Genomic DNA, 19,617 nt, shown 5'->3' with positions numbered 1-19,617 from the left:
GAGAGAAACCATACTCTAATAAATGAATTAGAGTATTAAGATTGAGTATTAAATTTGTTAAAGTCGGCTAATACATCATTGATTATTAATCTAGGTTTATAATAGTCCGATCGAAATAGTCAACTAGCATAATTGACTAAAATCCATAAAGAAAGCAAAAAAGTTTAAGAATTGATTGGGACAATTGATAGATACATAATGATCGATAACAATCGACAACTGATAACGAAGTGTAATATAAAATAAATATATGTTTTGGTAAATATAAAACTTAAATACATAATTTAGATATTAGGAAAAGTTAACTACGCAATTTAATAACTTGTTTTAAAAAAAAAAACATCAGTGCTCATCTTAGTTAATATTCTTCATAATTATGAGAACAATGTAAATAGAATACAAAGATCAAATAAAAAGAGAAAGAGAAAAAAAAAACCAACAGAGGCTACAAAATTGTATTAAAAAATTTAGGGTTTACAAAAAAAAAATGAGATATAAATAGACAACAAAAGTAACAAAAGATTAATCTATCCTATATAATAATAATTTAACATATACTATTGTCCCCTTAAACTCATGATGTACTAATAAAAAGCATCGAGAGTTTGTTAACAAGAAATTAAAAACATGCAGTGGAATGCGCCTTTGTAAGCAAGTCTGTAATTTGTATGAAAATTGAGACAAATGGCAAAGTGATGAAAATTGAGACAAATTGCAAAGTGATAGTGTCATTCTGATAGTGATGACGAGTAAGATGACAATCAATCTCAATATACTTGGTGCACTTATGAAAGATAGAATTGTGAGTAATTTGAATGACACTGTAATTGTCACAATATATAGGAGTAAGGTTTGAGAGAAAAACACCTATATTAACAAGTAGCCAACATAACCAAACAATTTCAGTAGTAGTGGAGGTCATAACACGATATTCTACTTCTATAGAAAATAAAAGATAATATTTTACTTTTTACTCTTCCAAGAGATAAGGGAATCTCACAATAAAATATAAAATCCTATAGTAGACTTATGATATGTAAAGTCACCATCTCAATCTGTATCTAAATAAGTGTGTAGCTCTAAGGTAGAAGTGGAAGGATAAAGAAGACTATAAAATCGAGTACCTCAAAGATATCGAAGGATGCAAAGCACAACTCCCCAATGTACTAAAGTGGGGCAAATAACAAATTGGCTGACAATGTGTACATTATAAGCAATGTCAAGTATAGTGATAGTGAGATACATTAGACTGCCAATTAGAATGTGATATAAAGAAGGATCCAACAAAGGAACACTATCAGTAGAAGAATACCAAGCATAAACCTTAGGTGGAGTATCAACAATGTGAGTGGCAAATATATGAGTTTGTTCCAAAATGTCACCAATATATTTGGATTGTGAGAGAAGATAGTCACAAGGAAAATAAGTTACTTCAAGTCCCAAAAAATAACACAAAGGACCGAAATCTTTTATATCAAACTCATGAGCCAAATGCAAATTTAACTCTTTTATTCCACTTGTATCATCCTCTGTAATAATCATGTCATCAATATAAAGAGAGAGTAACATGTGACCTAACGAAGTACAATGAACAAACAGAGCAAAGTCATGCTGGCTATGAAGAAAGCCAATAGATTCATCGCAATGGAGAACTTGTCAAACCAAGCTCGAGGAGCTTGTTTAAGGTCGTAAAGAGCCTTCTTTAGTCTACAAACTTCACCAAGATTGTGAGTGACACCTGGTGGAGGTGCCATGTAAACTTCTTTTAGGTTTCCATTTAAAAAAATATATTTTTAACATTCATCTGGAGTTAGACAACTGACAAACTAATGCAATTGTAATGAGAGTATAGATAGGAACAAGCTTGAAAATTAGAGCAAAAATTTTCTCATTATCCATATCATACTGTTGGGAAAATCCTTTAGCAATCAAATGAACTTTATACTACTCAATTGACTCATCAAATTTAGTTTTGATCTTCTACATCCATTGAGAGCCAATTACATGCTTCCCTAAAGGAAGAGAAACAAGATCCCAAGTACTTATTTGATACAAAGCAAAAAGTTCTTCCGTCATAGCTTATTGCCAAAGAGGATCAAGAGCAGTCTCTCTATAAGAGGAGGACTCAGACAATTGGTGAATAGAAGCCAAAAAAGAAGAAAAAGAGTAAGAATAAGTAGAATACACAAAATCAAGTAATTAGGTGGACTTCAAGATTGTTGAGGGTAACGAGGAGAAGGATCCACTATCACAAGAGCATCATGGGATGCAATAGGAGTAGAGGGATCATTAGGAAGTAAATGACTAGAATTTGTATGAGTGGCAATCATGCAAGTAGCATCATTAGAAGAAGAGGTGCTAAGGTAGTCTAATTGTGAGGAAACATGAGATGTTATATCATCTGAGTTAGTGCAAAAAGGATCAACAAGAGTGAGATCAGATTTTCGAAGATTAGGAGTGTCAGAGGGAATGGAATAGAATGGGATATGTTCAAGAAAAATAACATAACGCGAGACATAGAATTTTTGACTGATTAGATCATAACATTTATATCTCTTTTGATCCTCATCATACCTAAGAAAAACACAGAGAGGACTCAGAACTTAGTTTACTACATTCAACATGAGGATGGAGAACAAAATATGTGGATCCAAAAAATCTCAAGACAAAAATAATCAAGAATAGAACCATATAGTTTTTTTAAAGAAAACCCAAATATAATAGAAGATGGAATTTTATTGATAGAATGGACTGTAGTAAGAATAGTTTTTCCCCAGAACTCGCTAGGAACATGTGTAGATAACAGGAGAGAACATATAGTTTCAACAATATGTCTATATTTTCTTTCAGCAACACCATTTTATTTAAGAGTGTTAGTACAAGAACTTTGATGAAGTGTATCATCTAAGGTAAGTAGTTTAGAAATAAGATTAGATGTATATTCATCACCCAAATCACATCGAAAGTATTTAATAATAGTATTATGTTAAGTTTTTATCATGATACAAAACATATGATAGATACCAAGAAAATTTAAAAAGATATTTTATAAGATAAATCCAAATGTAATGAGTACAATTATCAATAAAGAAAATATAGTAACGGAGACACCAAGTGTACAAATAGGAGATGAACCCTACACATCAGAATGAACCAACTCAAACGATGCAAGAGAAATAAAGATACTTCTATAAAAAGATAAAGTAGAGAATTTCGCTAATTTATAACCACAACAATCTAAAATATCATGAGTTTGTAATTTTCCCAAATTTTTTTTAGAAGTTAAGTATTTCAAACGAGAAGAAGAAATATGCCCAAGATGAGAATGCCACAAATAAAAATTAAAAAAGTAGAGCTTAACCGAAAAGATAACAAATCAACACTATAAACTATAACATCTGGAACTTTTAGCTCTTCTAATACATATGGTTCCCCCTGCCTACGACATATCCCAATTTGCTTCTGGGATGCGGATCTTGCACATAACAAAAAGATGAAATAGAAGAAACTGTGAAATTAGAATCACATGATTGGTTGACCAAGACAATATTCAAAGTAAGATTAGGAATATGATATACATTAGACAGAGACAAATTAGACATATAAATAGAGCTAACATCAACTATGGTATGAGAGAACCATTAGCAATCATTACCGACACAGAAGAAGATGAATTCATAGATACAAAAGGATTGATATTAGGTGACATATGATACGAAGCTCCAGAATTAAGAATCTAGATAGGAGAATGTATACCTGAGATACTACTAGAGGGCAAACCTATGTGAGAAAAGGTAGACATGACTTGTGGCTGAGATGCAAAGAACATGTGAAATTGTTCGGTAAGAGCAGTAATTGTGGTATTAGATGATTAAGTAATTCTAGAGTCTGTACGAGAAACTGTTGCCATGTTGGGTGCTCTAGGTTTAAGAATCGTTGTTATGGTTGATTATCCAATTTCTAAGGAGAAGACAAAATTAACAGTCATGATTTTCAGTTGTCAGGTGGACTTAAAGAAATCAAAATTTGATCTCCACCATTTAAAATATACTGGATACGAGAAACTCTCCCTCAAAGTTTCAAGGCAATCGAATGATTAAAACTCAAGAAAATGCAATTCTTCCACAGCTGCAGTGGGTCAATTTTCCTAGCAAACAAACCATGATATAGGAATCGCCAAAGAAACCTCACAATGATCAGCCTTTAAACACCTTGAAATCTCCAATCTTGGCAATGACCTTGAAGTTCTTCCAAATACAAACTTTTTAGCTCGGTAGGACCGTACTCCGATACCATGTGAACAATGCAAATAAAATACAAAAAAGAATGACAAAGAAATTAGAGGAAAAAAAAAAGAGAACCAGCCGAGGCTAGATAATTGTTTTAAAAAACTTGAGATTTATAAAGGAAAAGGAGATATAAATAGACAATAAAAATAATAACAAAAGACTAATCTATCATTATATAATAATAATAATTTAACATATACTAACAAATTACACATCAATGTTCATAATTAATTCATAAAAATGAATCAATACAATTCATAAAGTATAAAAGTTGGTTGTTTATTCATCCAATTGTTCTTTTGATTTCAAGTTGATCACTAAAATTATTGACTACCATATGTGAGTTGGAATTTTTAGATGTATACTAACTAGAGAGAATGCATCTTGCATCGACATGTGTTCATCTAATCTCTTTGCTAATAACAAATTCAATTTTGAAAGACAAAGTCAATTTTTTATTAGTGCAATCATGCCCTTGGGATATGATCGATCATGATTTTAATGGTTTAGGTAAAACATGAATAACCTTATGTGAGATGAGAGTTAGAAAATCTATAAGCATGGATGAGGATAAACTCACATTAAGAACGAACTCAACGTTAGAAATTACTACAATTAAAGTATCAGGACTTAAGGACGGAGCTAAAATATTGAATATATATATATATATATATATATATAATCATAAAACACCATAAAATAATTACCTTATAATTATTTTTTTCAAGTCTTTATATTTTAAAATCTTTGTACAATAACTTCATTATCAATTATTAGAAATATATCTTTCTCTACATAAACAATAAAACTATCATTCATTCAATCATTACTCATTCAATTGCATAATCTGTCTTTCACAATTCTTATAGCAGAAAACACTTTCTCTACCGTTATTGCAACCGGTTGAATTAATGTTAATGTCAAAAGCTTATAAACCAACGGGTGCACCAAATTTTTCTTTGACATAACTAACTTCTTTGAAAGATCATCAAGGTCTTCCAATCCTTCAAATATTTTGTTAGAACACATATCACATATATAAGTTTCAAGTTGATCATCAAGTACAAAGAGATCAAATCTTGAGAAATCTTATGGATAAAACTCAGCTAATTGCATCAATTTTTTCTTGTCAAAAGCTTAAAATGAATTTTGTGGACACAAGTAAGCTACACAAAAAAGCAACTCTATACCCGCTTCTAAGAAACGAGCATTTAACTCTTGAAGTTGCATATCAATAACACCATAGAATAAAACAACATAATAGTGATGCAAATTTGTTACTTCTGGTGGATTATGATGGGGACGACCATGTGGTGCCCAACTTATGAATACATTATCCATTTTGAGAACATTAATATAATGTTGCTGACAAAACAATAAACTTTTTCTAAAAATAAATCTCAACAATCATCTCTCAAGATTTAGAGTCGGTGTTTGCATACTTGTACCAAATCCATTGCATTCATAATATCCTGATTTTTTTTTTTTGTAATGTCGTCAACAATTAACTCGAAATCCCTAAGATATGTTTCATCAAGTATAGATTGAATGCAAAATCAAATGAAAGTATTGACTCCAATAAATTAAATGCCTCAGTTTTTTATCAAGAGGACTGGAATTAGATTTTGAAATAATTTCAAGCACATCACTGATAGCAAAAAACATAGAAATCAAGTTGATCAAAGAATTATAATGTGACCCCCAACGTTTATCCTTAGCAGGTTGAAGAGTAGTTTTTTTTATTAAGTCCCTGACCACTTAAAATTTCATTCCTCTCTAATGGCTTAATAGTAAAATCTGAATGTTTCTCAGAAGATCAGAGCATTTATAAGATGATCAAACAAAATTTACCACATCACTAACAACGCGAAAGAAATTAAAAATTGAAAGATTTTTCTTAGACGTGGCTATAAGAGCTAGTTGTGATGGGAAAAACAATGTATGTAAAATACGCATGGGTTCTCCTTTAAAATAAATACGTTTAGACCATTAAATTTACCCTGTATATCAACTTAGACATGCTCAAATTATATTTAGAGAATATCTTATCAATGACAACTTTAAGTGAGAGTGATGTAGTGGTAACATGCTCAGTTATGTTAAAACGCTCATTTACATCCCAACTACTATCCACATAACATAAAACAACTTACATTTGCTCATTTGCTAACACATCATGAGATTAATTAACTAAAATAGAGAACAATCAATCACCAATATCTTTCACAATAATATTAATTGTTTCAGTTACACAAACACTCACTATATCATTCTGAATATCAAGTGATGTTAACTTACAATTTTTAGAAGAATTTTTCAATATCACATCATTAATCTCTTTATTATGAGCACCTAAAAACTCCAGTTGAATAAGAAAGTTTCTTGGAGTAAGAGAACCTTCAGTTTCATCATTGTAAATACCTCGATTGAGTTTTGATGTGATCAACTGAATTAAGTTAGGCTCTGCAGTTTGATCCCTTCTGTTTAAGTGTGAAAGCACTTAGAAACACAAGAAGTTGAGCAGAAGACGCAGCTAGCAAGAAGAATGACACAGGAAGTGAGTTGACTTGTTCAATGCATCCGATGGATGAGGAGTTACAAAAGAGTATACTAGCTGACAAGAAGGACGTGTGTGACACTTCTGAGAGATGAGAAGGTAGAAGTTGATTTTGGGTGAGCTCAACTCTAAACAGCTGGAGTATCACCAAGTGACCAAATGGAAAATTAGTCAACCTAGAATTTGACCAAGTCTAAGATCCCGAACTAGGTCCAGGTGCTCGAATTAGTCTTGGCCAGATCAGCGAGCTGTTGTAGTGAGGATCTGCACTAGAGTCCATGGTAGCAAACTCCAAGCACTAGGATTGGGTCCAGGCGTTGGGAAGTGATAGCCTCTGGAAAATAAGTCATTGTGGAGTGGATTGGATGGACCCAGTCTAGGCACTTGGACCTAGTCCAGGAGCCTGGGAAGTACCACGTCAACAAATGACTAACTTTGACCGGTGGACTATAAATAGAGCCCTAGTCCTCAAAGTTTTAAAACACACTATGTACTCGAATTCTTTTCTATTTTTAAGTCTACAACGATTGTAAGATGCTTCTCCACCTTCATTAGAGGAGATCTTTTAGTGGAGCTTTTCAACTACCTTGGATCAACAATCACCCCAGTTGTAACCAAGTAAACTTCTTATCGCTTACTTTATTTTATGCATTTCTTTTATTTTAATTAACGTGTATTTTATCCTTGCTAAGTTCAAATAGCAAAAGAATTATTCTAATTTTAATTGTAGGTTTTTCACTATCCCTCTAGCCGACCTTACCAGGACCTACAATTGGTATCAGAGCTAGGTTCACTTTAGAAAGACTAACCTCCAACTGAAGTAACAAGATGACTAGAGCGGGCATTCATCCATCGAAGTTTAAGGGAGATTTCACAATATGAAAAAAGAAAATACAGGTATTTTTTAAAACTGATTTTTGAAATTCTGTTAACTATTAAATATGACTTTGTAGCACCCAAAGATTAGCATAGAGAAGAAAAAGAATAACACCTATGGAACAAGAAAGAGCAGAGTGACTCGTGGCCAACAAAAAAAAGTGCAATTTCACCTGCTAACCATATTACCATCTCAAGAAGTTAATCACATCGAAAACTATAACTCGACCAAAGAACTCTTGGAGACATTCCTGGAACTTCAAGAAGGAACATCGAAAGTGAAGCTAGCAAGACAGGACATCCTTTGAAGTCAGTTAACAAACCTCTAAATGGAAAAAGGAGAGACAATGGCTCAACAACCATGAAGATCAAGGAGTTGATGGCCGGACTCATCAACCTCGAAGAATCAATAACTAATCGAGACTCAATCCAATATGCACTCAACGTCTTTCCGAGAAACTAGGAGTGGACATCAATATAGATGCCTACTATATTTCAAAATACCTAGAGGTAAGTACTTTAGAAGATTTATTTTTAATATTAGAATTACACAAGTTTGGATGTACAAGACCAAGAAAGGAAAAGGAGCTAAGTCAGAATCTAGCATTGAAAGCCAATAAGAAGAATGAACCATAACCAAATTCAAACTCATCGGCTGACGAAGATGAAAGAGCTTATGTGGTAAGAAAATTGAATAAATTTTTTAAAGCTAACAAATTTAATAAGATGTAGGCTAAAAAGTTAATTCCAAAAAAAAGAAAAGTATGATGTTACAACTGTAATGAAGAAGGACACATCGAAGATAACTACCCCAGATTGAAGGACAAAGAAGCAAGAAATCCTAAACACAAGAACCTCAAAGCAACATGAGACGAGTCATCCTCAGAAGAGTCCGAGTGTGAGAAGTATGTCAGAATAACACTGATGACAAGTCATCAAGAAGAGAGCATCGATGAAAGGGGGCCCACTTCTGAAGAAAGCAACCATGAAGGAGGATAATCAAACTACGAATTTGACACCACGGTATAAGTGAGGTACGTTTTCTACCTCTTGAACAATTATATGATGTTATTAAACTTATGTCTAGATCATTGTTCAAATTAAGATCCAAGTATGTTAAATTAAAAAAGAATAACATTGATCTAAAAATTAAATTAGCAACAGCTTGTTTGTTAGAACATATTGATAAAATTCAAACAAAAAAATGGAAAACTGAAAGAAAAAAAATACAATTATTGAAAAAGAATTCTACATGTGCAAATTCAAATTTTGCTTATAGGTCAAATTGTAAAAATTATCAAGAACTAAATTGGTATTTGAAAAATCATAGAGGTCAAATTATAAAAGTAGCTAGAAATTATATTCTAGAAAATACTTTTAGCTTGTTATATTAATTTCATATGCTTAGATTTAATTTGCTTTAATTATTAATATGTTTGGTAAAATTAATTATTTCATATACCTTTTATTCATGTTTTGTATTGAATTTTCTTTTGTGAAAAATGAAGATATTAGTTGCTAACATATTTTTTTTTGAAATATATATATATATATATATATATTCTTTAAAAAATTTAATTTTACTATTAAAAATGTTTTGAAAATTAAATTTTGAAAAACTTATTTTTTTTGTGATAATGAATTATGTTTTCTGTTAGATTAAATTTTTTAAATATTTTTTGATAATTATATAATTTTTTTATGAATTTTTAATAAAAAAGAATTTTAAAATTTAAATTTTTTCATAGATTAATTTTAAAGAACCTAATTTTTAGAAAATTACTATTGTATTTTGAATATGTACAAAAATCAGTCGTTTTTTTAAGGCTTCAAAACTATTTTTAATTATTTAGTTTCAAAAATAACTTTATATGTTCAAAATATTTATTATAGTTAAAATAAAAATATTTTGTGTATGAAAATTTTTATCATGTTTCAAATGCTTATGATTGTTATTGAAAAAAATTTTCAAGATTTTTCAAGATATTAAAATAATTTTTAAATTATTCCAAAACTGTGAATTAATTGATAAATATTATTTCTTTTGAAAATTAATTTTAGTAAAAAGACATATAATTGAAAATTATGTTTAAAATCCCTAGTAAAAAATTTAATATTTTTCTAACTTTTTTAATATTTTTCCTGACATGTTTATGATGTGATCAAAAAGGGAAGAAATTAAGGATTAACTTAAGGAGGTATAAAATTTAATTTTTTTTAATTGATTGTAAATTTTTTTATAAATACTTGCAAATTTAGTTTGATTAAATTGTTTTATTGTTTCATTTTAACTCTAACTTAACTTGGGTTGATGCATATCAAAAAGAGGGAGATTATAAGTAATCCAGATGAGTTTTGATGTGATCAATCGAGTTATGTTAGACTCTGTGGTTTGATCCCTTATGTCTAAGTGTGAATGGACTTAGGAACACAAGAAGTCAAGTGACAGACACGGTTAGTGAGAATGATGGTATGGGAAGTGAGTCGATGTGTTGGTGCATCCGATAGACAAGGATATACGGAATAGTACACTGACGAACGAGAAGGACACGCACAACACTTCTAAGGGATGAGAAGTCGAGGATGAAATTTGCTCAAGGAGAAGGCTGGAGTTGGATTCGAGAGAGCTCATCTCTGGACAACCGAAGTATCACCCAAGCGACCAGACTGAAAATCGGTCAACCTAGAAGTTGACCGAGTCTAGGTGCCCAGACCATGTCCTGGCACCCAGATCAATCTTCTCCGGATTAGCGAGTTGTTGCTGCAAGAATCAACACTGGAGTCCATGTCAGCAAACTCCAAGCACTCGGATCCGGTCTAGGCACCCGAAAAGTGATACCTCTGGAAAAGAAGTCATCGTGGAGTGGATCGGATCGACCCAATCCAAGCACCCAGACCGGGTCCAAGGCTCGGGAAGTGCCACCACAACTAATGACTAACTTCAACCAGTGGGCTATAAATAGAGCTCTGATTCTCAAAATTTAAAAACACACTTTATACTCGAATTCTTTTTCATTTGTATGTCTACAATGATTATAAAAGGCTAGTCCGCCTTTGTTAAAAAAGATTTTTTAGTGGACCTTTTTAACTACCTTAGATTAACAACTACCCTGGTTCTAACCAAGTAAATTCTTTGTCTCTTACTTTATTTTATGCATTTCTTTTATTTTAATTAATGTGTGTTTTGTCCTTGCTAAGTTCAAATAACAAGAGAATTGTTCTAATTTTAATTGTAGGTTATTCATCCCTCCTCTAGCAGGCCTTACTGAGACCTACAATTGACATCAGAGCTAGGTTTGTTTTAGAAGGACTAACCGCCAACTGAAGCAATAAGATAGCCGGAGTGAGCATTCATCCACCAAAGTTCGAGGGAGATTTCGCAATATGAAAAAAAAATGGAAGTATTTTTTAAGACTAATTTTGAAATTATGTTAACTATTAAATATGACTTTGTAGCACCCAGATATCAACACGAAGAGGAAAAAGAAGAACACCTCTATAACAAGAAAAAGTAGAGCGACTTCGTGGCCAATGGAAAAGAAGAATTCCATCTACTAACTATATTACCACCTTAAGAAATAAATCAGAAGCTACAACTCGACCAAAGAACTAAGGGAGAAGTTTCTGGAGCTTCACAAAGGAATATCAGAGGTGAAGCTAGAAAGGTAGGGTATCCTTTGAAGTCAGTTAACAAACCTCCGAATGGAAAAATGAGAGACGGTGGCTCAACTACATACAAAGATCAAGGAGCTGATCACTGGATTCATCAACCTCGAAGAATCGATAACTAATCGAAACTCAATACAATATGCACTCAACGCCTTTCCGAGAACCCAAGAGTGGCATCAATATAGATGTATACTACATTTCAAAGCATCTGGAGGTAAGTACTTTAGAAAATTTATTTTTCAATATTAGAATTACATGAGTCTCGATGTACAAGACCAAGAAAGAAAAAGGTGCTAAGTCAGAATCTAACACTGAAAGCCAACAAGTAGAATGAACCAGAACCAGATTCAAACTCATCGTCTGACGAAGATGAAATAGCTTATGTGGTAATAAAATTGAATAATTTTTTTAAAACTAACAAATTTAATAAGACTTAGGCCAAGAAGTTAATTCTGGGAAAAATAAAAGTATGATGCTACAACTGTAATGAAGAAGAACATATCAAAGATAACTGTCCCAGATTGAGGGACAAAGGAGTAAGAAATTCTAAACACAAGAACCTCAAAACAACATGGGATAACTCATCCTCAGAAGAGTCCGAGTGTGAGGAGTATGTCAGAATAACACTGATGGCAAGTCATCAAGAAGAGAGAATCGATGAAGGGGGACCCACTCCTGAAGAAAGCAACCATGAAAGAGGAGAATCAAACTACGAATCTGACACCATAGTATAAGTGACGTACGTTTTCTACCTTTTGAAACATTATATGATGATATTAAAGTTATGTCTAGATCATTGTTCAAATTAAGGTCCAAGTATGTTAAATTAAAAAAGGATATCTTGATCTAAAAATTAAATTAGTACCAAATTATCCGTTAGGACATGTTAATAAAATTTAAACGAAAAATAGAAAACTAAAAGAAGAAATAGAATTATTAAAAAAGAATTCTACATGTGAAATAAATTTTGCTTATGGGTCAAATTGTAGAGATTATTAAGGGCTAAATTGGTATTTAAAAAATCATAGAGGTCAAATGACAAAAGTAGCTAGAATTATATTCCTAGAAATTACTTGAGAAATTTATTTAGGGGTTCTAGATCATATTTAGCCTATTAAATTAACTTCATATGCTTAGATTTAATGTTCTTTATTATTAACATGTTTAGTAAAATTAATTATTTTGTATACCTTCTATTCATGTTTTGTAATAATTTTTTTCTATGAAAAGTGAAGATATTATCTGCTAATAGAATTTTTTTTTTTTGACTATTATATTATTTTTTAAAAAATAAATTTTAACAATTACAAATATTTTAAAATTTTATTTTTGAAAAACTTAATTTTTCTGTGATAATGAATTATGTTTTTTTGTTAGATTAAATTTTTTTTAGATTTTTTGACAATTATATAATTTTTATGAATATTTAATATAAAAAAGAGAGTTTAAAATTTTTTATAGATTAATTTTGAAGAACTTGATTTTTAAAAAATTACCAGTATTTTGAATGTGTAGAAAAATAAGCCAGATTTTTAGGACTTGAAAATTGTTTTTAAATATTTAGTTAAAAAATAACTTTATCTATTAAAAATATTTATTATAGTTAAAATAAAAATATTCTATGCATAATTTTTTTTTTCATATTTCGAATGCTTATGATTGCTTTTAATAAAAATTTTCAGGATTTTTTGAAACATTAAAATAATTTTAAAATTATTTTTTCCAATATTGTGAATTAATTGATAAATATTTTGAAAATTAATTTTTGTAAAAAGACATATAACTGAAAAGTTTGTTTAAACTCCCTAGTAAAAAATTTAATATTTTTTTAACTTTTTTTTTTGTATTTTCCCTAACATATTTTTGATGTGATAAAAGGGAGAGAAATTAGGGATTAACTAAAGAAGGAGGTATAAAATTCAATCAAGAGATTGAATGACTTTCATTATTTTTTTTTTAATAATAGAATTTTGTGAAGTTGATAGTTTTTTATTAACTTTCATAGAATCTTACATAGTTGTGAAAAAAATTCTATGGAGTTCTATAGACTTTTTTGTACGACTTTTACAGACATTTGTAAACTTCATGAAAACTTGTGGATTTACGGGAAAGAAAAATTCTAACGGTGAGAACCCTCAATTGTATAGTTTTCTAGAGAGAAAGGAATGTCTCGTCTTGTGAGAGTAGAAAAGAGAGAGACGTGTAGGGTTAAGAGGGGTGTATTTAATCTTGGAAAAGCATAGGTGGTCATGATCTCACGCGATATTTATCTTTGAACAAAATCTAAAATACCTAATTAAATTATTTTTTTTAATAAAATAATAAATAGCATACTTGTTCATAATTTTTTTTTCAACTTTTTATACTTTTAGTTTGTTTTGGCTAAAAAAAGAGAGGATACATCTCACGTTGTAATTTAAAAAAAAACTTTAATAATATAATTTTAAATCCAAAAATATTATAACAATTTTAAATATTTTTTATTTATAAATTTGATCCAAATTATCATGAAAGAAAGAAAAACACGCGTAAAGAGAAAAAAGAGAGAAACTCAAAACGAAATATCTGAGCATATTGATTATCAGGTCAGCTAGTATAGGTTGTCAAGTCAGCTAGTACAGGTTGTGGGTTGAGCAACAATTAGAGCCTTTATATCCCATGATTATTCTGACAAAAAGGTTTATCCGTAGGTCCTTATAAACTGAAAGCTTCTCAATTATGAATTGAGGATGCAGAAGATGAGAATCTCGAAAGAGATGGTCAATGATGTAATCAGCAAGGCAAACAAGCCGCTCGGTAAAGGTGAGGTCTTGTATGTTGCAGCTCGACCTTGATGTTTGTCGTGCCTGTTCTAGGAATCTTAAGCAATTGGGCACTTTTATTATCTCTCAAATCGAGTCACAATCTTGAGCAAATTAAAAATGAAATGCATGCTCGAGACTTAGAAACTTGTAAATTTATAAATTTACTCAAGATAATTTATAAATTTTTAAAGCATTTCATGCGAAGCTCATGAATCAACTTGAAACCGGTGAGCATGGCCTGCATCACCTTTTATTAACTCCTTTTATTAATTTCATAAATAAACTTGAAACTTGAATTATAAAAATTTTCATGCGAAGACTTTTATAAATTAATAAAAAGAGAGAGATTATAAGTACTCCATGTGAGTTTTGATGTGATCAACCGAGTTAAATTAGATTCTATGGTTTGACCCCTTGTGTATAAGTATGAATGAACTTAGGAACATAAGAAGTCAAGCGGAAGATATAGTTAGCAAAAAGGATGACACAGGAAGCGAGTTGATGGACTCGATGCATCCAAGGGAAGAAGAGCAACAGAAGAGTACACCGACGAATGAGAAGGATGTGCGCGACACTTCAGAGGGACAAGAAGTCATGAAGGAAGATTGCTCGTGGAGAAGGCCGAAGTTGGATTCGGGTGAACTCAACTCTAGACAATCGGAGTATCATCCAAGCGACCAGACAGAAAATCGATCAACCTGGAAGTTAACCGAGTCCAAGTGCCCAGACCAAGTCTTGGGGCCTGGATCAGTCTTGGCCATATCAACAAGTCGTTGTAGTGAGAATTAACACTGGAGTCCACGTCAGCAGACTCCAAGCTCCCGTATCGGGTCTAGGTGCCCGGAAAGTGATACCTCTGGAAAAGAAGTTGTCACGGAATAGATCGGATCAACCCAGTCCAGGCACCTGGACTAGGCCCAAGCACCTAGGAAGTGGCACGTCAGCTAATGACTAACTTCGACCAGTGGACTATAAATAGAGGCCTGGTCCTCGAAGTTTAAAAACACACTTTGTACTTGAATTCTTTTCCATTTTTAAGTCTACAATGATTATAAAAGGCTACTCTACCTTCATCAAAGGAGATCTTTTAGTGAAGCTTTTCAACTGCCTTAGATTAACAACCACCCTGCTTGTAACCAAGTAAACTCTTTGTCTCTTACATTATTTTATGCATTTCTTTTATTTTAATTAATGTGTATTTTATCCTTTCTAATTTCAAATATCAAGAGAATTGTTCTAATTTTAATTGAAAGCTATTCACCCTCCTCTAGCCGGTCTTACCAGGACTTATAGTCATAACCCCGAAGTGAATTCCCTCATAACAATAAAACTTTGATACAATCAATTAAAACATTGAGACAGATACGATAATCATTCCACATTTGCATTGACTGTTTGTGCAAAATTGATTGATTGTGCTCATCTTGATTTACCAAAGCTTCACAATTTCATTCTAGCCTTATGATATTCACTATCATGCTGGCCAACATGATTATTTAACTTATCTTTACTTTAACAATTTGTAATGCCTTTACTAACAAAAGTTTCTTCTCCTGTTTATTTTTCTTTTATTGTCTTGAAGAGATAGCAATATAAATAATACACAACATCTTTTTCTATATTATATTCCAACTAATCACTAAATTCCTTAAACCAGGAAGGAATAAAACTCTCTAAATTGACTTAATCCAAATTTTTATTTTGGGAATTCATATCTTGAAAGTTGACATGGACTCTTTGGCAAATATGACTTTCAAACTTAATACCTAATGTTAGCATCATAATCACAAATTAGAGTTCTTAGTCCAGGATTTGCCGGTAATAGTTAAAAAAAAAAATCAAATTCTTCAACTCTAACCTCTTCAATATTTTATTCTTCTAGTTTTGAATATTTTCTTTTAAAAAATCTATGTATTATAGATTAAATGATTTCCTAATGGAAATAAAAAAAAAATCATGAAACATAAACTAGATTAATTAAGAACACGATGAGTCAAACATAAGAACTAATGATTGTTGGATCCGGTATCTCCCGGAGTACGCAAACTGATACTGATCGTCGAGGCTAGTGTTCAACACTATCTCCGTAAACGATATTGCTCTGCTACGGTGCTAACGGATAGCAACAATTCGTTCTCAAGATACAACGACGAACGTCTCGAAATCGTAGCACTCCGAATTCCGAGACCAGCGAACCTTCTTGTAGGCTTTTTGGACTCTTAAATGCACAAGATGAGATGAATGCTCAAGAGAGAGTAGAATAGATGAATTTGATGATTCGATTGATTTTTCCAGCATATGGAGGGTTCTATTTATACCAAATGAAGAGGTTGAATGCCCTTTTGGGTGAGAGGATGTGTTCTTTGGGCTGAATCGATCTGGATCATCCATTCTGAAGAGTTATAACCCTTCACATATCCCACTTTAATCTCATCCATCAGATCTGAAGAGTTGTGACCCTCAGATCTCGCCTTTTGTCATCAGCCATCGGATCTGGATCTACTGATCCATTCGATCTGACGCTTCAGATCAAGTTTCATCCCAAGCGGTTAGATCATGACTCTTCGCGATCCAACGCTCTAAATCGCATCACAAGCGATCCATCACACCTCTTTGATCAACGGTTGCCATTCGTTTGCCCAATCAACAGTCCAGTCATCTCTTCTTGCCCACGTGGATGCCACATAGGCAATGCCATGTGGAGCATAAATTTAAGCTCCTCAATGTACGTGCGAAGTGCGCCTACAAAACGCCCATTGCGCACGTGGCGAGTGGCAGGCTCACAGGTGCGAGCACCTGCTCACCCCTAAGAAGAGAGCACCTGGTCTTTTGTTTCTGAGTTAACTCCATTAACACAGCATCATTAATAAGCAAAGAATGCACATCGAAAATTTCCGATGTGGGACTATTCTCCCATGCATTTCCTTATATATATCATTAATGAATAATTAGTGTTTATTTGGGCCGACTTTAAACAATTAATTTCTCATTCACCTTTAATCGGTTTTGAGCAAATTAATAGTCTAAATTTATCTACGCGAAACGTAGATTTCAATTTTGAAGTCAATTACAACTTTTATCTATTGATGGCATTCCGATTTTTCCACAAAATCGTATTGGTCCATTAAGGCCCCAATATCCAACAATGATAATAATATATGTAAATTGTAATTGCAAAAATAAAGAGCGGTGGAAGATTGGAAACCTAGAGAAGATACGTTGTCACTAGCAGTCAGCAGTCGCTTCCCCAATAGTAATACGGTCGCACAAGGCAGCAATTGCTGCCCCAACAACAACACATTCGCACAAGGCAATAGTCGCTACCCCACCGGTGACACGGTTGTGCAACTGGGTCGCCTCACTAGCAGCAACGTCATTGCTTAACGGGGTAGCGATCGCTTCGCTAGCATTGAGCGGCGTCGCCATTTGAACAAGAAAAAAAAATAAGTTTATGGACTTGGGATTAACTTTGGCTTTGAGTTTTTGGATTACTGCGGAGTGCAGAGCGGTTAGCGGAGGGCTTGCTTGCTCTTGTTGCAGTCTTGCGAAGTGTTGTGCGGAGAGTCCTGCGGAGTGACAGTGAGTGCGGAGAGGTGAGAGGGAGGCAAAAGGTGCATTTTTTTTCTTTTGACCACACCATAAGCTTAAAAACTATATTAATGAAAATTTTTATTTGGGCTCTGCCCACACTAGGCCTATACAGGCTCCACCCCTATCAGGACTTAGTCAATTGGTTAATATTGTTGAGTGGACTTGGGATCAAATAGAAATATCAAAACATTTTAGTTTGGCCAACAATCAATTGGTTGATTTAATGTTGGAGACTAATTGTCCTTGGAGTTATAGTGCCACGGTAGGATATCTAGATTGTCACCCAAGTAACAACAGATGCATTTTTTTCTTTTGACCGTACCATAAGCTTAAAAACTATATTAATGAAAATTTTTATTTGGGCCCTGCCCACACTGGGCCTAGACAGGCTCCACCCCTATCAGGACTTAGTCAATTGGTTAATATTGTTGAGTGGACTTGGGATCAAATAGAAATATCAAAATATTTTAGTTTGGCAAACAATCAATTGGTTGATTTAATATTGGAGACTAATTGTTCCTGGAGTTATGGTGTCACGATAGGATATTTAAGTTGTCACCCAAGTAACAACGATTCGATCTCCAGATATGACGTATTTGTAGAAATTTTTCCTCCAAATGAGGCGCGCAATTAAAGGATTCTGGACTTCTAAACTGACTATCGTGTACATTTTTTCATTTATCCTGATGGCTGATAGAAAATTTTCATGGGACCAGATCGGTGACAATCGATTGATGATCCCGATGGTAACATTAAGTTTACCATTGATAACTTAATGTGATTGCCATAAAATGAAGTCAATAGTCGGCTAATATTGACCATTAGTGTGTCAAGTGAACTTTGGATGACTCAACAAGTCACTAGTTAAATGCTCTGTGGAAAAGATTAATTTGAATGCACAAGACTATCCTGATCATTTTTGTAATATGTTAAAACCTCGTGTTGTGGTTTGTTTCCTTATCTTCTTTTCTTGTATTTTATTTATGTTTAGTTGTGATTAAATTGTCTTGTAGAGAAAAACACAAACATAACAAAGATTATTCACCTTCTAGTTGGACCATCACATTCCTACATTTTTTAAATATATATTTCATATATAAACTCTAGTTATGGGTAAAGTTTCTACCATGTGTCCTGTCCGGACAACCTTTTGTATATACAGAAACTCTAGTTCAATGAGTCTTGTAATAGCTTGGAGACAATTATTGTTAGAAAGGAAGAACAGTGGCAAAGGACCTTCAATTCATGGTCAGTGACAAACGCAGCACTCGGTTTTGGGAGAATTATTGATGGAAATGGGGCATAAATCTCGATGAAGTTGACATAGTAAACATACTAGGTAAGATGAAAGAGCTTCTGGAACAAGTCTAATGCACCACATGGAACATGGAGATAAAGATACTTTTGGAAGATAGTTACCAGCTTCGATCCCAAAAGATATAGCAAGGCATAATTTAGTAGTGGGTACAAACCAAGGTAGCATGGTGCCCATCACCTAATGGGGTATTATACTCAGGTAATGGGACCCAGAAGCCACATGGTTGCATCAGCTAGAAAATGGATGGTAGTAAGGCACTTTGTCTACTGTGACAACTGAATAAGTAGGGATAGCACTTTGGCTATCTGGGCCCATTTTAACAAACAAGAAAACTATAAAGAAAAGAAAGAGGGAAAACAAGCAAGTATTTCTGTTAACCATGAGAAAGAATGAAAAGCTATTAGTATTACTGTTAATTATGAGAATGGAAAGTAACAAATGAATCATTCAATAATTAAAAACTAGACTTGAGGGTGGCTTTTAATATAATCACCATCAGAATCAATATTCAAA

Source organism: Zingiber officinale, chromosome 8A (assembly GCF_018446385.1).
Source record: "Zingiber officinale cultivar Zhangliang chromosome 8A, Zo_v1.1, whole genome shotgun sequence".
NCBI lineage: Eukaryota > Viridiplantae > Streptophyta > Magnoliopsida > Zingiberales > Zingiberaceae > Zingiber > Zingiber officinale.
Note: the sequence above shows the minus strand (reverse complement) of the source record.